Source organism: Dendrobates tinctorius, unplaced genomic scaffold (assembly GCF_039654945.1).
Source record: "Dendrobates tinctorius isolate UK_male_01 unplaced genomic scaffold, ASM3965494v1 ptg000028l, whole genome shotgun sequence".
Lineage (NCBI taxonomy): Eukaryota > Metazoa > Chordata > Amphibia > Anura > Dendrobatidae > Dendrobates > Dendrobates tinctorius.
Window position 1 is genome coordinate 3736055 of NW_027361696.1, and position 22714 is coordinate 3758768.

The following is a 22714-nucleotide window of genomic DNA, read 5'->3' on the forward strand; positions in this document are numbered from 1 at the left end:
TGGATTACATCGGAGCAGGGAGTATATTGTTTAATTATTTTATTTTATTTTTTTTACAGGTGATCGAGGGCGTCGCAGGAATTAGGAATACAATAAAGATTGGAAACTGTGTTTAGTGTTTTATTTAATTAAAATACTTTATTCTGGCTGTGTACTTACAATACAAAGGTGACATCAACCCCACAAATATAACCCCATATTCCTCCGCTACAGGGCAGTTGGAAGAGCACGGCTAAGTGACGGAATTAGAGATGCACCATTTTTGGGGCGGCTGTGAGCTGGCGCTTGTACCGTGGGGGGGGGGCATATCCATGGCCCCCTCCTAGGCTATTAATATCAGCCCGCAGCTGTCTGCATAGCCTTTTCTGTCTATTATAGGGGGACCCCTTGTCGTTTTTTTTGGGGGGGGTCAATATTCATAGCCTGGGAAGATCCATGGGTATTAACATCTTCCTAGGCTATAAAAATTGCGCAGAGCCCTCGCCATTTTTTTTGTAAAATTAAACAGATATTGCGTTTAAGACCGTGGTCACACTTAGAGAAACTCGCACAAGTCTCGCACCTCAATACCCGGCACTGCCACCGGCACTCGGGACCGGAGTGAGCGGCTGCATGTATTTCTATGCACTGAGGTCCGAATGCGGGCGGCAGTGCCGGATATTGAGGTGCGAGACTCGTGTGAGTTTCTCGCAAGTGTGACCCCAGCCTAATGCAGATTTTGCGTGTGTATATATGTGTGTGTGTGTGTGTGTGTGTGTGTGTGTCTTTATTTAACTCTTTATGTACCATTTTATTATGTTTATTACTAAAACATCGGGCTTGGTATTATCTATCTATAGATATATCTTATCTGTGTGTGTAAACATTATTCTTTAATGGAGTATGTAAAAAGAGGTTGGACAAAGAAATAACATCACATTTCTTTTTATTTTTGTTACATAATATATATTTCTTTACAAATCAGCATGAAAAAAACGCATGAAAATCTACATAAAAAACGCATTAAAAACGCACGGATTTTTAACTGCGTTTTCTGCCAAGAGATGCAGAATCTGCGCAGAGAATTCCACAGGCAAATCCGCAACGTGCGCACATACCCTCAGGCCGTGTTCACATTACACTCGCTGCGCGGCTTCCATCTAAAGCTCCAGATCGCTGAAGTCATTGTGCCCCTGAAGGCAGTGAAGGACTAGGCAACATCACTGCACTGACTACGGGGCGGCCAGAACTCTACAGCTCTAAGCCAATATATGGCGCAGTCTCAAAGGAGGCTTAAAGGGGATGTCCAGGAGATTATATTCATAAGTCTGGCATGTGTGTAAAACAATATTTACACCAATACTCCCCCTCCCCGGTCCAGCGCTGCCTCTCCGCTGCTGCTCTTTGTTTGCTGGCTGTAGCAGTGGCGTCATGACTGCAGCACATATGACCACTGCAGCCAATCACTGTGCTTTGAGATTGGCGGCAGCCATTAAACAAAGACCAGAGCAGAGGCGGAGCGGCATCGTTGGACCGGGGGAGGTGACCATCGGAGGGATTCTGGTATTACACACATACAAGCCTCCAGACTAATTTAGCGTCCACTGACAACATCTTTAAATGGACAATGATCTTACATGGAATGACACGGCCCTTTAAGTGAGCATGGCCGTGGGTGGTGTGTGCGGGACCCCCGGAGCTGTCCTCTGCACTCAGTCCAGGCCGCTGTGTGGGAAATCTCTCTCCGTGTGAATCCCAGGATCCGGCCAGGCCCCAGGGGGGCACACTGTGGTGGGCTCATCTCCATCCCATGATGGCGGCTGACTGTGGAGCGGCCCGTCCTCGTGAACTCTGACCTTCACCCCTCCGTCCTGTCCGAGGCTCCACGCTCAGTAACGTCACCAATGTGAAATAAAGACTTGCCCTTATATTAGTTATCAAATGCACAAAAGACGCCTCAGAAAGGAAGGATTCTACCGAGGCTCTCCTGAATGCAGCACTGGTAAGATCTCTGCTTGCTGGCAGTGATCCGCAGCGCCATCTGTGGTGGCCTCACACACTAGCACACCAAAACTCAAGTCCTAGGAGACCGACATGGAACAGCAATGTTACTGGTGAACTACAAGGTGCAGCATGCGGAGCAGTCCGCTCCAGGGATACAGCATCGCTCTGTAGTAGCACCGACCACATTAAGCCTCAGCCAAGGGCAGATTCCTTCCCCGAGAATCATCTGCAGAGACTTGTGATGAGCAGTGGCCGCGTCCTGATCGCCAGCCTGGAAACACCAGTGGCACCGGAAAACTGCCGAGAGGATCACACCGGGCGCTGCTCATCTCCTCCAACAGCGCAAATCCCCAGAGAACAATGACCACCTCAAGTCAATCCTCTACCTATGTTGTGCCAGCGCTGGGTCACATCATGTCCTGTACTCCAGTCACCTCCAGAGCTGCACTCACTATTCTGCATTACATCGTGTCTTATCCTCCAGTCACCTCAAGAGCTGCGGTCACTATTCTGCAATGCATAGTGTCTTATCCTCCAGTCACCTCCAGAGCTGCGGTCACTATTCTGATCTTACATCATGTCTTATCCTCCAACCACCTCCAGAGCTGCAGTCACTATTCTGATCTTACATTGTGACTTATCCTCCAGTCACCACCAGAGCTGCAGTCACTATTCTGCAATACCCCGTGTCTTATCCTCCAGTCATCTCCAGAGTCAGTCACTATTCTGCAATACATCGTGTCTTATCCTCCAGTCACCTCCAGAGCTGCGGTCACTATTCTGCATTACATTATGTCTTATCCTCCAGTCACCTCCAGAGCTGCGGTCACTATTCTGATTTTACATCATGTCTTATCCTCCAACCACCTCCAGAGCTGCAGTCACTATTCTGATCTTACATTGTGACTTATCCTCCAGTCACCTCCAGAGCTGCAGTCACTATTCTGCAATACCCCATGTCTTATCCTCCAGTCATCTCCAGAGTCAGTCACTATTCTGCAATACATCGTGTCTTATCCTCCAGTCACCTCCAGAGCTGCGGTCACTATTCTGCATTACATTATGTCTTATCCTCCAGTCACCTCCAGAGCTGCGGTCACTATTCTGATTTTACATCATGTCTTATCCTCCAACCACCTCCAGAGCTGCAGTCACTATTCTGATCTTACATTGTGACTTATCCTCCAGTCACCTCCAGAGCTGCAGTCACTATTCTGCAATACCCCGCGTCTTATCCTCCAGTCATCTCCAGAGTCAGTCACTATTCTGCAATACATCGTGTCTTATCCTCCAGTCATTTCCAGAGTTGCAGTCATTATTCTGCTGTTACATCATGTCTTATCCTCCAACTCTTTTATTTTACAAAATTATCAAAATTACACTCAGAAACAAACCACAATACATAAACTAAAGAAAACCAACATAGACAGACATAAAATGTGCAAAACATGCGCAAACAACTGAAAGTCCAAATCCTTTCCTTGTCCTCCACTAAGCTTGGCAGCTTAGGGTCCCCCAGCAGGAATCCACTTAAAAGAAAATACAAAGAAACATAAACCCCTCTCCCCACTCTCACTCCATTCACCCCCATTCACCCCCATTCACACCTCACCGATTTTACTAGTTTACTATTTACAATTTTACTATTTACAAAAACCAAACGAAAATAACCCTTTCCTGGCCCTCCGCCTTGAAAAAAACAAGAACTCTGCCACTTTGGCCGACAAACCTTACCTCCTATTACACAGCAAAGATTTTTTTTTTTTTTTTTTTTTTTTTTTTTTTTTTTTCCTCTCCCACACATGGCAACAAGTTCGCAGCCTTTTTTTCCCACCACCTTGCACCGCAGGTCCTACAAGTTTGTAGCCTTGTCACTGCAAAATCTGGTCCACGAAAGTTTATGGCCTTTTGATTCCACACAAAAATTATTTCCAGGGTCCGCAGAGTCTACTTCTCCTGCCCTGCTCCTCTGCTCCTTCATGTTGCTCTTGGCATCCGGTCATCCATCCACCACCCCCCATGCACCCCCCTCCCAACCTGACTACACCCCATCCACACATTCTAACTAAAAAAACAAAAAAAAACGTGTGTTATATGTTTTTCCTTTTACCAAAGCACAACCAAAAGACATTTTCCAAAACTCTCAATACCATCCCATCTACTTACGCATTAATATACAAACTAAACACAGCATTTACATACCCAAGGCCCAAGTTTGGCACCTGTAAGCCCAATATCCATTATATGTCCTGTTTTTAAAACAAAAAGCTAAGGTGGCATGCACCAGCCCACCACCAGGAAAACGGGGTTCTAGAGGCTCCATCCCTCACTAACACATTCATCCTATCCCTCAAGAACTAAGACTGTCCCTACTTCTGTCCCTATAGAAACTGTCCCTGTCTGTCCCTTCCTGGCCCTACTCTACCTAACTTATCATAACTAACTCTCTATCTGTCCCTCAGTGCCTGTCCCTCCCTGTCCCTATCTGCCCCTACTTCTGTCCCTAACACACCCAGTGAAACTTATGCTATCCCTACCCTCATTCACACGGAGCTAGCTCTCCCTTGAGTGCGTTTTTAAAAGGAGAGGCCTCTCCAAAGCCAAGAGGCCTTCCTCACACCCAACCTTTCGAACTCCAAAGAACGGACCTTCACCAGGTCACCCAAGATGTTTCCTACCACCTCATCCCTTGGGAGGGTTTTTTTCCGCGTCGTAACTAGGCACCGTGCATTCCAAGTGTGGAACCTAACCGCTGCACTGACTAGGAATAAAGTGCACGGGTCCCGGCCACCCAGGGATCTGAACGCTCCATAGGCCCATTCAGCGTAGGAGAGGGACGCCAGCCGCGGCCAACGTATGGAGGCACCCACCCTGTTGTAAACCTCTGCATTAAAGGGACAATGAAGCAGGAAGTGCTCCATGCTTTCCAGCACGTCGCCACACTCCTCACGAGGGCAACCCCGGTCATCGGAGTTCCTGCACTTCAAGTTGTCCCTTACATACAGCCTCCCGTGGAAGCAACGCCAGGTCAAGTCCCAAAACTTCATGGGGATCCGCTTAGAATTTAAAAGCCCCAGCCCGACCTCCAGATCCCGGCCTGGGCAATCCTTAAGGGCCAGGGGCTTCTGGAAATGGGTCAACAGGACCCTCCTGTCAAGGCACTGCCTCGACATGGTCCTGATTTCCCACATTCCCAGACCCCACCGGCGGATCACCTTCAGAACCGGGGTAGCGTAAGCCGGAAGATGCCCATGAGGTGTGCGTAGGTCCTTCACCCGCCCTCCTGTCTCCCATTCCTGGAAGAAAGGCCAAAGCCAACCCTTGCAGGAGACTACCCACGGAGGAGCCCTCTCTAGCCAGAGGTTAGAGATGTTAGTCTTAAGAAAGGTGTTTACTAGAAACACCACCGGGTTGACCATACCCAACCCGCCTAGTCTCCTCGTACGGTATGTAACCTCCCTCTTGATTAGGTTAAGCCTATTCCCCCATAACAATTGGAAGAACAGGCTATAGACCCGCGTCCAGAGAGGTTCCGGCAAGATGCACACACTGCCCAGGTATATCAATAAAGGTAGCAGATAGCCTTTAGCCAGGGCAACCCTTTCCCTCAGGGTTAAAGACCAACCCTTCCATTGGTCCACCTTTTGGGCGGCGATCTTAAGTCTGCCCTCCCAATTTTGCTGGGGGTAGTCCCCGGGGCCAAATTCGATGCCTAGAATTTTGGCGGTGGCCTGGGGCCCTGGAAGGGTGTCCGGGAGATCAAAACTAGGATCTCCCCCTCCCAGCCAGAGACTTTCACACTTATCCCGGTTGATCATGGACCCGGATGCCTCCGAGTAGCGCACTACCTCCGACATGACCCAGTCCGCCTCCCCTCTCGAGGATACGAACAGGGAAACATCATCGGCGTACGCCACCACCCTCAGAGAGGAGCCAGAGCCCGCCCGGTCCATCCCGACTCCCGCCAACGGTCCACGATCTACCCTCCTTAAGAAGGGATCGATCGCGAACACGTATAAAAGCGGGCTCAGCGGACAGCCCTGACGGACCCCAGAACCCACCTCAAAAGGACGACCTGACCAACCATTCACCAGCGGAAAAGTCTCAGCCCCTTGGTACAAGATCTCTAACCATTTTACAAACCTCCCAGGCAGACCATACCTCAAAAGGACGGACCAGAGGTACTCGTGGTTGACCCGGTCAAAGGCTTTCGCTTGATCTAATGACAGCAAGTACCCCTTCCAGTGACCTGCCCTACCCTGCTCCACTGCCTCTCGGACACCGAGCACAGCACTAAAAGTACTGCGGCCTGGAACAGAGCAATGCTGGGCCCCTGAAAGGAGCCGGGGTGCAAACTTCACCAGCCGATTAAACAGCACCTTGGCCAGAACCTTCCGGTCCGTATCGAGAAGCGCTATGGGACGCCAGTTCTCGATTCGGGACGGATCCTTACCCTTTGACAGAATAATGAGGGCTGACTTCCTCATTGAGCCGGGAAGAGTGCCCGAGGAGAGACACTCATTAAAGACCCCTGTCAAGAGGGGGACCAAGGAGTCCCTAAAAGTCTTATAGAACTCAGATGTTAAGCCATCCGGACCTGGCGATTTCTTGAGCCGAAGCCCATCAATGGCCAGTCTCACTTCCTCTTCCCTGATTTCTTCTGCCAAAACACCAAGAGAGGGGTCACCCCCTGGCTCAGGGATGGCTTCAGCCAGGAAAGCCGACATCCTGTCCCGATCCAGATCCTTCTTTTCCAAGAGGTGTGAGTAGAAGGATCTGACCACCTCCAGGATCCCTGATTTGGATCTGTTCAGGGACCCCGTACTGTCGATCAGTCCTGTCACCATCTTACAATTCACTGACATCTTACAGTTTCTGTAAGGGTCGGGCGAGCGGTACTTCCCGAAGTCCCTCTCAAAAACCAAGGATGTGTGCCTATCATACTGACACCTCTTGAGCAAAGATTTCACTCTGGAGATTTCCTCTCGGTCACCTCCAGTCGAGACAAGCTGCTCGAGTTTCCTCCCCAGAGCCTGGTACAAGCGGTGCCTGTTCAGACTCCTGAGGCTCGAGAGCTGACGGAAGAACCCCGCCACCCGCTTTTTGAAGATCTCCCACCACTCTGACTTACTACTACAGAGATCCAACAGCGGTACCTGGCTCTGAAGAAAATCCTCGAAGGATTGTCTCACCTCCGCTTCTTCCAGCAGGGACGAATTGAGCTTCCACAGCCCTCTTCCCATCCGAGGAGTCTCTGCAACATTCAGAGAAAAGAAAATTAGACAGTGATCGGAGAACTCCACCTCAACGGCGGACACAGCAGAAAAGATGGCGTCCTCCTTCAAAAAAAACCTGTCTATTCTAGACCTACAGCTACCCCTATGGTAGGTGAAACCTCCGTGACCTGGAGTGTGCCGGATGTGGGCATCCACCAGGCGAGCTTCACTGGCTATGCTATTCAACGCGACGCTATCATAAGCCAGGCGATCTCCGGGACCCCCCCGGTCACGGGACCTCGTAATGGTGTTGAAGTCCCCACCGAAGACCACCTGTCGGCTCGTAAAAAGAAAGGGCTTGATCCTCAGGAAGAGACATTTGCGGTCCCACTTGGACTGCGGGCCGTAGATGTTGATGAGCCGGAGCTCTTGTCCCCTCATGAAGACATCTAGGATCAGGCACCTCCCCATTTCCAACTCAGTAACCCGTCGGCATTCAACTGCTGCAGTCTTAAAAAGGACTGCCACCCCGCTATACGGCTCGGCCGCAAGAGACCAGTATGAGGGCCCGCACCTCCACTCCCTCCGTGCTTTATAGATGGCCCCCATGTCTGTTAGTCTGGTCTCTTGCAAGAATAAAATTTCTGCCTCAATCCGGGAGAAAAAATCAAAGGCCGTGAAGCGAGCCGCATCTGACTTAATGCTGGCGACATTAATAGACGCCAGCGTCAACGGGGCGAGTTCAGCCATCATGGGTGATCGAGTTGGATGGCCAATTTCTTCCCTACCCCGCTATTACCTCCTCCTGGGGAGGGGTCAGACACCTTCCTTTTCAGGGAAGCTCCCGACGTGTCCATCCCACCCCCCCCGGTGTCCTCGCCCCCGGGTTCCAGGTCTGTCCCCCCCTCAGGAGGAGCAATGCCCCCTGAGGGACGGACTCCGCCATCCCCCGAAGGACCCTCCGGTGTTACCCCCGGCCCAGTACCCTCGTCTTGCGGTTCATCATCTGAACCCCCGAGGGCGCTGAACCGGTTGGAGAGTCTGATCAGAGGGGGGTCAGCGGGCCCTTCCGTATGCACCCTTGTGGTCGGGGGCGGGGGGGACTTTGAAGGCTTGTCAGCCTTCCTCCCCACCGCTTTGCGCTTGGCACGCCTGGTTTTGCCACCTGGTGCTGTAGGCTGCTCTTGGACATCCTCATCAACACTTTCATACTGAGAGGAATTGTCCGAGTCAGCCGCTTTCTCCTCTCTCTCCATCCTCCTGATCTCCTCACTCACCGCACTCTCCCCCAGGGCCTCAGAGGCTTTGGCCACGGGCCTGGAGGGAGGAGCAGGCATCACCCCGGTTGCCCGAGGCTCCACCTGTCCCTTACCTCCCTGGCGTTTTTCCTGCCTCCGCTGGTACGCGGGGCCCCTTGCAGCATTGCCCTTCCTCACTGGCCCCTCAGCCCTTCCCCCTTCGCCACCACCTGCCACAGCAGAAGCAGCGCCACCGGGGGTTGCCCCCCCGCGGTCTCCCCCCACCGGGCCTGTGGCGGCATTAGAGAAAGAGCGAGGGCAGCGGCTGAGAGGGTGACCCAGGTCACCACACAGGTGGCACCGAATGTCTTTGCACAAGGCAGCCAGGTGACCTACCCCACCACACAACGCGCACTTCTGCACCTTGCAGTTGGCGCTGAAGTGAGTGGGGTCGCCGCACTTGTGGCAGACCTTCGGTTGCCCCTGGTAGAAGACCAGGATCCTGTCCCTTCCCAGGAACGCCGAGGAAGGGATGTGGGTGACCGTGCCGCCGGAAACCTTCAATTTGACCATGAAGGTCCAGCCCCCCGACCAGATGCCAAACTCGTCCCTGTTCTTTTTTGGGACCTCGGTGACCTCCCCGTAACGGGAAAGCCACGTCATGATGTCCACGCCTGCGAGTGACTCGTTACATGTAACCACGGTCACTCGCTTGACGGAATTTTGGCGAGACACCGCTTGAGCCACGAAGTCTCGCCATCCGGGCTCTTCTCGCACCAGCTCGTAGTTTGACCAGAAGAGCTCAAGCCCCTCTGGCCGCACGAAGCTGACGTCGAAGAAGCGGGACGCCGAAGGGTGTATCAGGGCAAAGATGTCATTCGCCCCGAAGCCCATCTTAAGGAGGAGCTCCACCACCTTGCTCCTAGGTGGACAAGCTTCACTGCCCCCCCACCTAAGACGGACCACATTCCTTCTTGGCGGCCCCTGCCCGGCTGTGGGGAGAGACCAAACAGTCCCTCCCTCCCTTTGATTTTGGAAGGCTGCTAGGCCATGTCTCTCTATCCAGAAAGACAGGTCCACTGTCCTCCCCTCTACCATGATCGATCTTTCTCCCCTTTGGAGGGCCTCCAGGAAACGGCGGTGCAAACCGCCGTCCCCGGAGCCCGGAGGCGAGGAGACCCCCCCGGAACCACCCCGACCCCCAGCCGCGACCCCCGCATAATTACGTTGGGGCCTCGCGGCTGGGGGGGCAGACGGGCCAGCCCTCCCACCACTACCACCACTTGTGCCAGCACCCTCATTCACTCTCCCGTTCACTCTTTTATTATTTCCACTCGCTCCGGCACTCACTCCAGCATTTACTGCCACATTCACACTCGCACTCACTCCCTCATCCATATCGCTCACATCACCATTTATGTCCTCAAACAGCTCTTCAAAAATATCTCCTATCTCACTCCCACTCTCACTTCCAGATAGACCACTATTTACATTAGCAGACTTGGTGTTGCAGTACCCCTGCCTGCCTGCTGGGGGCCCTGACTGGCCAGTGCTCTGCTCCTTGGAGCTGCTGGCACTGCTCCAACTCTTGTCCAGGAGTGCCGCTGCCCCTTTAAATACCTCCGAGCAGAGCGCACTCAGTACGCCCTGCCCGAGCCTGGGAGCAGCAGCAGCTCCTGGGTTCTCTGGCTCCACTTTTTTTTCTTTTTGCGGTGTCTTTGCACTGAGGACAGGGACGGCCACTGCCACCGCACCCTGCCCTCTGCTGTTCGCCCCCGCCGGCTTCCCAAGGAGCGCCAGAGCCCCCGCACCACCAGATGGAGGTAAGCGGGCTGGGGACCCCGACAACTCCCTACCGACTTTTGGGGGCACTATGCTGCTTGAGGGGGTAGGCGGGACAGGAGGCAGTGGGCCCGCCAAGGCCACGCCCCCCCCGCCGGCCGCAGCCACCCCGGGCAGAGCAGTGACCCCTTGCGAGGCCACGCCCTCCCCAGGTGACGCGGGCACAGCGGGCGGGACAGCGGCCGAGGAGGACACGCCCCCCCCGCATGCCGCAGCCTTTGCAGGCTGGGCAACACTCGGGGAGGCCACGCCCCCCTCACGGACTGTCACTGCGCCCCTGAACCCACCACTTGATGTTGGCAGGGCTGGCCACTCCCCCTCATCGCCCAGCGGCGGCGGTGCCCCCAGCACGGACCCCTTTTTGGGTCTACGCGCCGGGGACCCCGCTCTTGCCACGGGCGCCGTCAGAGGAGCTACCAGCCCCTTGCATTTTTTTAGCTGCTGCTTCACAGCAGCCTCCACGCCCTTTCTAGGTCTCTGGACCCCCATAAGTGGACCAGACTTAACGGACCCGTGCGTGGGGGATCCAGAGACCCCAGCACTCACCGCCGGAGGTGCGGTCCTGGCTGTACCCGTGCTGAGCGCCAGGCCAGCCCCCCCTGCCACCGGGGACTGAGCCCGGACACCACTACTGCCAATACCGCCAGCGGCTGTTACACCACTGGCACCAGCACCGACCTCCATGTCGCTGCCTGAACCCTCACCGCCACCACCAGATGTGACGGTAAGGTCCAGGCACACATCACTCTGCCCGCGCCCCCGCTGCGGACCCACCACAGGGCCCGAGCCGGGGTGGGCAGCGGGTTCCATACAGCGGGACAGAGGGGCCCCGGAAAGAGGGACAAACATAAGTTTGTCAGCCACGGTGTTTTTTGGCTTGCGCTTGTTTTTTTTCTTTTTCCTCTTTCCGGTTGCCTCGTCCTCAGGGCAGACCTCATCCCCAAAGAGCAGTGTGCCAAACCGCTCTGGGGACTCGATCTGCCTCACCTGTTGTAGGACGAGGCAGCCCCCCTCACTACTACTGTCCCCACTCCCACCAGCCTCCCCCTCGCCCCCACTTTCCTCCGAGTAACTGGAGTCCGGTGGGAGAGCCACTTGCTCAGGGGCCACCCCGCTGCATGTTACCTGGGTGTTGTTGCTCACCAGGCCTTCAGGTGGGGCAGGCGTAGATGTTCCGCCATCCTCCTCTTCGTGCTCCACCTGGCAGGGGCCTCCCGACCCCCCAGGAGACCCTCCGGTCATGGCTCTAAACCGGTCATCGTTTTTCAGTTTCTCTGCGAAGGGGCCGCTCCCACTCAGGATAGCCGCCCGTATCTCCTCCAAGGCCCTGATAGCCCCCTTCAGCCTCTCCACCGTGGCGGAGACCTCAGCTCGTCTCGAGGCGGGGAGCCGGTTCTTAGCCACCGCTCGTGCTCCCCTTAACTCCTCCCGGAGTTTTCTCAGCTGTTTGGCGGCCTCCTCATATTCGCAGAGGTGCGCATGGATGCGGGAGGCGTAGATGGTGGATGGCTCTCCCTCAGCTCTGGAGCCCCAGATGTTGGGGGGCTCTGCCACTGCACCTCTGCTCTGGGCCGCCACTCCTCCGGGAGGAGGAGCCGCCACGGTACCAGCTTCGGGGGGCCCGGTGTCCCGGGGCTCCTGGGTCCTGCGACCCCCTCTCTCCTGGCTCCGTCTCTTCCCCATCTCCCTGGGACTGGCTGGCTGCACCCTGGCCTCCGGATGGTGCTGAGGCCCCCCACCCCCAGCTGGCTTGCCGGAGGGTGGGAGCCAGGGGCACAGCCCCGGCGCTCAGTCCCAGGGAAAGTCCTCTTTCCTGGGAAGGGGGCAGATGGAAAGTCCTTGCAGGAAAAAACCTCCCTTCCCAGGAGCTTAGCAAGACCCTAGCCTGCAGACGCTCAGCACAGATGCTCCTCCTCTTCCTGGGCGTGCTCTATCCTCCAGTCACCTCCAGAGCTGCAGTAGCTATTCTGCAATACATGCTGTCTTATCCTCCAGTCACCTCCAGAGCTGCAGTCACTATTCTGCAATACCCCGCGTCTTATCCTCCAGTCATCTCCAGAGTCAGTCACTATTCTGCAATACATCGTGTCTTATCCTCCAGTCATCTCCAGAGTCAGTCACTATTCTGCAATACCCCGTGTCTTATCCTCCAGTCATCTCCAGAGTCAGTCACTATTCTGCAATACATCGTGTCTTATCCTCCAGTCACCTCCAAAGCTGTAGTCACTATTCTGATCTTACATCATGACTTATCCTCCAGTCACCTCCAGAGCTGCAGTAGCTATTCTGCAATACATGCTGTCTTATCCTCCAGTCACCTCCAGAGCTGCAGTCACTATTCTGCAATACCCCGCGTCTTATCCTCCAGTCATCTCCAGAGTCAGTCACTATTCTGCAATACCCCGTGTCTTATCCTCCAGTCATCTCCAGAGTCAGTCACTATTCTGCAATACATCGTGTCTTATCCTCCAGTCATTTCCAGAGTTGCAGTCATTATTCTGCTGTTACATCATGTCTTATCCTCCAACCACCTCCAAAGCTGTAGTCACTATTCTGATCTTACATCATGACTTATCCTCCAATCACCTCCAGAGCTGCAGTAGCTATTCTGCAATACATGCTGTCTTATCCTCCAGTCACCTCCAGAGCTGCAGTCATTATTCCTCAATACACAGTGTCTTATCTTCCAGCCACCTCCAGAGCTGCCTCCACAATTCTACATTTAAATTAACCCTAACCCACAATACACTGCATTGTAAAACAAGTGCAGCTCTGGCTGTGACTAGAGTCAGCCTCTTTATACCAGGGTCAGAGAGAACCAGACAGTCCTGCACTTACCGCAGTTGATGGTTCGGGCCTCGGTGCTGTGCGTTACCCCTTCATAACCGCTAAAATCTCTCGCCTAAAAAAAAAAAAAAAAAAAGAAGAGAAAAGAATAATTAGAAGAGGCCGAATCCGGAGACACCGCACAGATCGTCCGACCTCCACAACGGGCGAGACCCGAGTGCAGACGGATCTCAGGACGCTGCGCTCCTTCTAGATTTACAGTAGAGGAAGGACGTGGTGCTACTGTCGGTCCTCGGCAAGAGGGGGCCCAGCCCTGCTACTGAACAGTTAGAGCCTATGCAGAGCGCCCTGATCAAGGGCAGCACATTGATAGTTAATACAAAGGGGTGGCATCGGCTCAAGGGTGCTGGGGTTAGAGGAGCCTACACTGCTCTCTCACACGGGTGACAGGTTGGAGTGCAGGAAATGTTAGGTTTCTACTCACTGACAACAAGCAAAGGGACTTCACACACAGAGGCCGACTCATCGCAGTTTTTGAGCCTTTTCTTGCCGAGTTTTGTGCTGTTTTTTTACATACACCAAATTTATCTTTCAATTTCCGCCTCTTTAAGTCACTTTTTTATCTGTCAGGTTTTTTCTTTTTCTTTTTTTTTGTCGAGATTTAAGCTTTTCAGATATTTTCGGCTGATTCATCAGTTGCGACTTTTCTTACAATTGCTACATTATTGCACAACACCCATTGGGGACAGTGATGATAATGTGTGCAAACTGTAAAGCGCTGTGGAATATGGTAACGCTATATAAAAATAAAGATTATTATTATTACAACACACAAACATACAGCAGCAGCCCCCCGGGGGGATTTTACGTAACACAAGCAATGAACACTTGGGCGAAATTTTGCAAACGTGAAACCTTTTGCACTAAAAAGTCACAAAAAAGCTCAAAGACAAAAATACTCAAAGACTCATGAATCGCATGAGCCATCTGGAAGAACTGGGTGAAACAAAACGGCAGCAAATACAACAAGATAAAAAGTGACTTCAAAATAAACTAAAATGAGGAATCGGAGCCAAAGTTTATTAAAAAGTGGCAAAACTTTTACTAAGATGATGAAAATCGCACATAATACGTCGCAGTGGAAAGAGCAGTCCCTGCAGCAGAAAGAGCAGAGCCGACCAGGGGTCTCAACAGAGAATATAAGCACACTCAGTAGTCAGCATGGAAGCTTGTGCCAGCCCCAGAGTCACCGGCCGCACGGTCACTGGCCCCAGAGTCACCGACCGTGCAGTCTCCGGCCCCAGAGTCACCGGCCGCGCAGTCTCCGGCCCCAGAGTCACTGGCCGCGCAGTCACCGGCCCCAGAGTCACCGGCCCCAGAGTCACCGGCCCCAGAGTCACTGGCCGCGCAGTCTCCGGCCCCAGAGTCACCGGCCCCAGAGTCACCGGCCGCGCAGTCTCCGGCCCCAGAGTCACCGGCCGCGCAGTCTCCGGCCCCAGAGTCACTGGACGCGCAGTCACCGGCCCCAGAGTCACCGGCCGCGCAGTCTCCGGCCCCAGAGTCACTGGCCGCGCAGTCTCCGGCCCCAGAGTCACCGGCCCCAGAGTCACCGGCCGCGCAGTCTCCGGCCCCAGAGTCACCGGCCGCGCAGTCTCCGGCCCCAGAGTCACCGGCCGCACAGTCACTGGCCCCAGAGTCACCGGCCGCACAGTCTCCGGCCCCAGAGTCACCGGCCGCGCAGTCACCGGCCCCAGAGTCACCGGCCCCAGAGTCACCGGCCGCGCAGTCTCCGGCCCCAGAGTCACCGGCCGCGCAGTCTCCGGCCCCAGAGTCACCGGCCCCAGAGTCACCGGCCGCACAGTCTCCTGCCCCAGAATCTCCCACCACACAGTCTCCGGACCCAGAGTCACCGGCCGGACAGTCTCCAGCCCAGAGTCACCGGCCGCGCAGTCTCCGGCCCCAGAGTCACCGGCCGCACAGTCTCCGGCCCCAGAGTCACCGGCCGCACAGTCACTGGCCCCAGAGTCACCGGCCGCGCAGTCTCCGGCCCCAGAGTCACCGGCCGCACAGTCACTGGCCCCAGAGTCACCGGCCGTGCAGTCTCTGGCCCCAGAGTCACCGGCCCCAGAGTCACTGGCCGCGCAGTCTCCGGCCCCAGAGTCACCGGCCCCAGAGTCACCGGCCGTGCAGTCTCCGGCCCCAGAGTCACCGGCCGCGCAGTCTCCGGCCCCAGAGTCACTGGCCGCGCAGTCACCGGCCCCAGAGTCACCGGCCCCAGAGTCACCGGCCGCGCAGTCTCCGGCCCCAGAGTCACTGGCCGCGCAGTCTCCGGCCCCAGAGTCACCGGCCGCGCAGTCTCCGGCCCCAGAGTCACCGGCCGCGCAGTCTCCGGCCCCAGAGTCACCGGCCGCACAGTCACTGGCCCCAGAGTCACCGGCCGCACAGTCTCCGGCCGCGCAGTCACCGGCCCCAGAGTCACCGGCCGCGCAGTCTCCTGCCCCAGAGTCACCGGCCGCGCAGTCTCCGGCCCCAGAGTCACCGGCCCCAGAGTCACCGGCCGCACAGTCTCCTGCCCCAGAATCTCCCACCACACAGTCTCCGGACCCAGAGTCACCGGCCGGACAGTCTCCAGCCCAGAGTCACCGGCCGCGCAGTCTCCGGCCCCAGAGTCACCGGCCGCACAGTCTCCGGCCCCAGAGTCACCGGCCGCACAGTCACTGGCCCCAGAGTCACCGGCCGCGCAGTCTCCGGCCCCAGAGTCACCGGCCGCACAGTCACTGGCCCCAGAGTCACCGGCCGTGCAGTCTCCGGCCCCAGAGTCACCGGCCGCACAGTCACTGGCCCCAGAGTCACCGGCCGCGCAGTCTCCGGCCGCACAGTCACTGGCCCCAGAGTCACCGGCCGTGCAGTCTCCGGCCCCAGAGTCACCGGCCGCGCAGTCTCCGGCCCCAGAGTCACCAGCCGCGCAGTCTCCGGCCCCAGAGTCACCGGCCCCAGAGTCACCGGCCGCGCAGTCTCCGGCCCCAGAGTCACCGGCCGCGCAGTCACCGGCCCCAGTCACCGGCCCCAGAGTCACCGGCCGCGCAGTCTCCGGCCCCAGAGTCACCGGCCGCGCAGTCACCGGCCCCAGAGTCTCCGGCCCCAGAGTCACCGGCCACACAGTCTCCGGCCCCAGAGTCACCGGCCGCGCAGTCTCCGGCCCCAGAGTCACCGGCCACACAGTCACTGGCCCCAGAGTCACCGGCCGCACAGTCTCCGGCCCCAGAATCTCCCGCCACACAGTCTCCGGCCCCAGAGTCACCGGTCGGACAGTCTCCAGCCCAGAGTCACCGGCCGCACAGTCTCCGGCCACATAGTCTCCAGCCCAGAGTCACCAGCTGCACAGTCTCCAGCCCCAGAGTCACCGGCCACACAGTTTCCGGCCCCAGAGTCACAGCCGCACAGTCTCCGGTCCCAGAATCTCCTGCTGCACAGTCACTGGTCCCAGAATCTCCAGTCCCACACACTCCGGAATGCCTGAAGTTACCGGCTGTAGGCAAATTACATGCTACATGTGAGATATCCTGACTGATCTGACGGCTGTGTCTGTGGCAGCCATCAGTGGTCGCTTGCTGAGCGTCCTGTAGTCGTTCCTGCTGCTCAGATCTTTCAATGATTCTCTATGAGGCTAGTGAATTATTTCTAATGCTGTAAAATGTGCAGATACATTCACAAGGATCAGAAATGATCAGCCAAAAAAAAAAATCTCCTGAAATGAGAGGACTCTCCCCGGTCACTGCGGAGCGGAGATGTAACGTAAATTTAAAGTTTCATGGTCCGTCCACTCATGTCAGCGGACGCCAAAATTTTGGCGGATCCGTAAAAAAACGGATCCAACAGATGACCAACCGTCAAGATCCGCCGATAATGCAAGTCAATGGCAAAAAAAAACGGATCCGCCAAGAAAAATGGCGGATCCGTTTTTTTTTTTTGCAAACCGGCAGATTTTGACTGATGGACACAAACGGATGTGTGAAAGAGGCCTTAAATCTCCCTATTGATATTAACCCTTTCCGCTCTCCCACTAGCTCTACACCGGAGTTGCTCGTCTGCAGTGCTCGGCTCCGGTACTCCGTGTATCTGCCCCAGTGATAGATGGTGGCTCGCTCGCCCGGTGGCAGTGCCTCCTTTCTGCTGATGTCAATAACCTTGTTCTTCAGACAGCAGATCCCTCTGCCAGCAATCCATCTGCACAGGCGGAGAGGTTAAATGGACTCTTTTTCATGGCAGCGCGTCCAATCCTCTTGGCTTGTGTCCGCTCATTCGGTGACTGTGATGTAATGCGGTGGAGTAATACGGGGGCCAGATTCTGGCAGGACGGCGCATCCTGTCTGCAGATGGGGATTATTCTCCTGCGCTCTCGACCATCTTTTCTCACGCTCGTGAGGTCACATCCACGGTGCAGGAGCACAGTTCGGTCAATTCATCAGGGGTCATTCAGGAATGACATCTGGTCGCTGCAATGCAAAATCTGGAACCAATTTCCAGTTGTAGACTAAGATTTCAAAAAATATCCCAACCAGGAAAAGGAGACGTCGGAGTTAAAAACCCGTCACTGTGGAGGAGGCTTCCTCCATGATGCTGGTGATATTGGGGCAACTGTATAATCTCCAGCGCCTGCTACATGCGGTGCCCCGGGCTGCTGGCATCACTTATTACGCACGCTTCCTGCCGCGGACAACTCGCAGCCGGCGATCGCGGATTGTCTCCCTGCACTTTCTCTTTTTTCAGTCTTTGCTCTGATGTACAAAGACTGAGAAAAGTCTGGCTCCAGGGTGGACCAATGGTTATCTCAATATATACATGGACCCTTTTATCGGCTCAATCTCAGGTGGAGGGAAGATAAACCCCTTCACATTAAAGAAGCCCTCCTCCTTCTCGTCCTCCTCCTCCTCCCATCACAGTGTTTCTCCTCTTTATATATGGCAGCCATCATATTATACAGCACTGTGCACTTACAATTGCTCATTTTCTACCCAGATAATTCTTTTCTTTTCTCTTCTCTTTGTAGAAACAGGAAGTCTCTTGTCCCTGCATTTATCATTCCCCTCTTCACCTCCTGACTCATCTGCCCCCCCACCCTCACCCCTGAACTTTGCGGTGACTTATGACTCATGCAGCGAAAATTGACCTCCTATCTACATAAAGCTTAGAAGGATTGGGCTCCTCCGTTATTAATCACGTGATGTCATAGACCTAATGGAAAAGAGGAAAATTAGGAAAATTTTCTGGGTAGAAAGGAAAAATGAGCAATTGTAAGTGCACAGCACTGTATATTATGATGACTGCAATATATAAAGAGGAGAAACACTGATGGGAGGATGAAGGGGAGGAAGAGAAAAAGGAGGACAAGGAGGAGGAGGGGTTTCTTTAATCTGAACACGTGTCACATCGGACCCAGTGCAAGGATAAGGCAAGAATTATTCTCCTACGGTAGCGTCACTGTTTCTCCATGTCTGATTATTTGCTGGGGGAGAAGAGGTTCTGCAGTGTCCTGGATCTCAGTGGCTGCAATCATTGGGTTTAGACCCTTGAAATACAGACTGTATAAGTGAACACAGATAGTCGGCCCCCACACAATTACTTATCAGGCTATGTCACTGTTCATAATAGTAACACCTGAATGACATACTATAAAAAACAACTTTCCTGGACTGACGGGAGCTCCGGCACTGGACACGCCGATCAACAGGACACATCTGTCCCATAAAACTGCCGTCCTTCGTTACATCGGTGCAGACACGAAGTTCTACAACCTGAACCAGAAATCGAGGCGTCACGGATCAGATTCGGGTTTCATACATCGTAGGCTGCTTTTACACTTGCCGTGTTTTTGTGGGCAATAGATTTCTATGGGGCCGCAAAATCGTACCGCAAAAATTCCATGGTGCGCCGTGTGCCATACGGCCGTGAGGGACGTATTTGCGGCTGTGATAAAAGATCGAGCCTGCTATATATATATATATATATATATATATATATATATATATATATATATATATATATATATAGTATATACACCCTAGATCAGGGGTCCTCACATGCGGCCCGCAAAGGACTTTTATCCGGCCCCTGGCCAGGCCGACATTGAACTGCACTGATTACAGCGGGCCCTGTAATCGCGGGCGGGACGAGGCGCCGAGGAAAGGCGTTGCGCAGCCCTCTGTATACAGCACAATGCACACAGACCACGTGATTGTCATCACGCCGCCTGATGACGTCACGCCTGTGCCTTTGCCAGAAGAAGACTGAGATGAGCGGGTGCCTCTTCAGAGCTGCGGGGGACATAGGTGAGTACTGGTTTTTTTTCTCTTTTTAATGCCGGGTCCTATTGGGGACCTGTGCTGCAAAATGGGGACATTTACCTGCCTATTGGGGACATTTACCTGCCTACTGGGGGACCTGTGCTACCTTTTGGGGACCTGTGCTACCTATTGGGCACATTTACCTGCCTACTGGGGACCTGTGCTACCTATTGGGCACATTTACCTGCCTATTGGGGACTTGTGCTACCTATTGGGGACATTTACCTGCCTATTGGGGACCTGTGCTACCTATTGGGCACATTTACCTGCCTATTGGGGACCTATGCTGCCTACTGGGGACATTTACCTGCCTACTGGGGGACCTGTGCTACCTTTTGGGGACCTGTGCTACTTATTGGGCACATTTACCTGCCTATTGGGGACCTGTGCTACCTATTGGGCACATTTACCTGCCGATTGGGGACCTATGCTGCCTACTGGGGACATTTACCTGCCTACTGGGGGACCTGTGCTACCTTTTGGGGACCTGTGCTACCTATTGGGCACATTTACCTGCCTATTGGGGACCTGTGCTGCCTATTGGGGACCTGTGCTACCTTTTGGGGACCTGGGCTGCATACTGGGGACCTGGGCTGTCTATTGGGGAACTGTGCTAGATATTGAGGACATTTTCCTGCCTATTGGGGACCTGTGCTACCTATTGGGCACATTTACCTGCCTATTGGGGACCTGTGCTGCCTATTGGGCACATTTACCTGCCTATTGGGGACATTTACCTGCCTACTGGGGACCTGTGCTGCTTTTTGGGGACCTGTGCTACATATTGAGGAAATTTTCCTGCCTATTGGGGACTTGTGCTACCTATTGGGCACATTTACCTCACTTTGAGACCAATGCTGCCTATTGGGGATTCTTGCACCACACCAGTCTGAGCCTGAGGTAAAAGTGGAGTTCCACCAATATGGGCACTGGTGAGGCCGCGTTGATGGGCACTGATCAGCCGTGTTGATGGGCACTGATCAGGCCGCGTTGATGGGCATTGATCAGGCCGCGTTGATGGGCATTGATCAGGCCGCGTTGATGGGCACTGATCAGGCCGCGTTGATGGGCACTGATCAGGCCGCGTTGATGGGCACTGATCAGGCCGCATTCATGAGCACTGATCAGGCCGCATTCATGAGCACTGATCAGGCCGCACTGATGAGCACTGATCAGGCCGCACTGATGGGCACTGATCAGGCCGCACTGATGAGCACTGATCAGTCCGCATTGATGGGCACTGATCAGGCCGCATTGATGGGCACTGATCAGGCCGCATTGATGGGCACTGATCAGGCCGCATTGATGGGCACTGATCAGGCCGCATTGATGGGCACTGATCAGGCCGCATTGATGGGCACTGATCAGGCCGCATTGATGGGCACTGATCAGGCCGCATTGATGGGCACTGATCAGACTGCATTGATGTGCACTGATCAGGCTGCGCTGATGGGCACTGATCAGGCTGCATTGATGAGCACTGATCAGGCTGCATTGATGGGCACTGATCAGGCTGCATTGATGGGCACTGATCAGGCTGCATTGTTGCTCAGTGCAGTCTGTATGTCTCTGTGTGGGCAATTTTATTGCTGGTATATTGTTTTTGTAGCGCTGTATATATGTTGGTATTTTACTAATAGCAATTTTGAATCCCTAGGAAACAATGATATCAAGAAAGAGAAAAAATTGACTCGAAGTGTAGGATATTCGAAGAACCCAAAAAAAAAAAAATTCGGTAAATTTGATGATTTAACTTCTTCATTTTTAATATTGTATTTGTTCCTATTTTGTTTTATTATTTCTAAATAAGATAATGTGTAGTGTGCATAGGAATTTGTTCATAAATTTTTTTAAACTATATTCCGGCCCACCAATGGTCCGAGGGACCGTGATCTGGCCCCCTGTTTAAAAAGTTTGAGGACCCCTGCCCTAGATCGATCAGGGAACTTTACCTAGGATAAGTAGTCGTCAGAGGGGCTGCCCTGTCACGTACTGGTTATCGGGGCACTCTCCAGTGAGTTCCCCAGAGATATATATGTAGATATATATATCTCCAAGGCAGTCACTGCAGAGTGCCCCGATAACCAGTACATGACAGGGCACCTCTCCGACGACTAGTTATCCTAGGTGAAGTTCCCTGATCGACCTGAGGGTAAAGGCAGCACCAGAGAGCTGCGACTGTGTAAGCTCTGTCACAGATTGGTGACGGCAGTGTGATATCCGTATCCGCCGGACCTCTCATTTGTTTTCCTTACAACATCCCAGAACGGAAGAAACATGCACAGAACCTGCGCTCACCGCACACAATCTGGTGACACAAGTCAGGGAATTAACATTAAGGCAGGATACCGAGATCCTGGGGTTCCCACAATCCCACCATTCAGTATTTTCCATCAATCACTCCCACCACACTGTCGAATCCAGCCCCCAACACCTCCTCAGACAGGTGGCGTCATCCAGCCTCCAGCACCTCCTCCGACAGGTGGAGTCATCCGGCCTCCAACATACCATACATGTGCATCCAGATCTGCTCTTGTGTGCAGGCTACTCACAAAATTCACCATTTTGAGATGTGCTCTTCATACCTGTTTACTAGACCTGGAGCTAATGCACCAAACTGACAGCCACGATCCACACTTCATGGGCCCGCCAGCCAGACGTCACCGGCCCACTAGCCACACATAATGGGACCTCAAAACAATCAATGAATATGCCACATTTAGGCCACAGGACAATGTCTTTCTACCAAAAGGTAAAACGGTTGCCATAAAGATAGGAGACGCGACAATGCTGAGGTAAGCCCTGCTGTCTAAACCTCCATATACCGGCAGCAGGGGGGCCAACAATTCCCACGCACAATTACCGGACCTTCATTCACCGGCATCAGTGGGATCATCAACTCCCACACAAATACCGGACCTCTGTACATCGGCATCAGGGGGGCCCATCAACTCCCACCCACACAATTACCGGACCTCCATGCACTGGCATCAGGGGAGCCATCAACTCCCACCCACACAATTACCGGACCTCGGTACACCGGCATCAGGGGGGCCCCATCAACTCCCACCCACACAATTACCGGACCTCCATGCACTGGCATCAGGGGAGCCATCAACTCCCACCCACACAATTACCGGACCTCGGTACACCGGCATCAGGGCAGTCATCAACTACCACCCACACAATTACCGGACCTCCATACACCGGCATCAGGGGAGCCATCAACTCCCACTCACACAATTACCAGACCTCCATAACACTGGCATCAGTGGGGCCATCAACTCCCACCCACACGATTACC

General features: G+C 54.2%; 1 protein-coding gene across 2 annotated transcripts in view; it reads right to left on the reverse strand.

Moving 5' to 3' along the window:
• Positions 1–22714, reverse strand: part of ARHGAP32 (Rho GTPase activating protein 32) — a 236089-nt gene that overhangs the window by 154060 nt on the left and 59315 nt on the right. Inside the window, exon 2 of one of the 2 annotated variants that reach the window (XM_073570012.1) lies at positions 13118–13181. The exons of the other annotated variant lie outside the window; for it this stretch is intronic. The gene's annotated coding sequence lies outside the window, so the exon portion shown is untranslated. The remainder of the gene's footprint in view (positions 1–13117; positions 13182–22714) is intronic. 2 annotated transcript variants of the gene reach the window in all.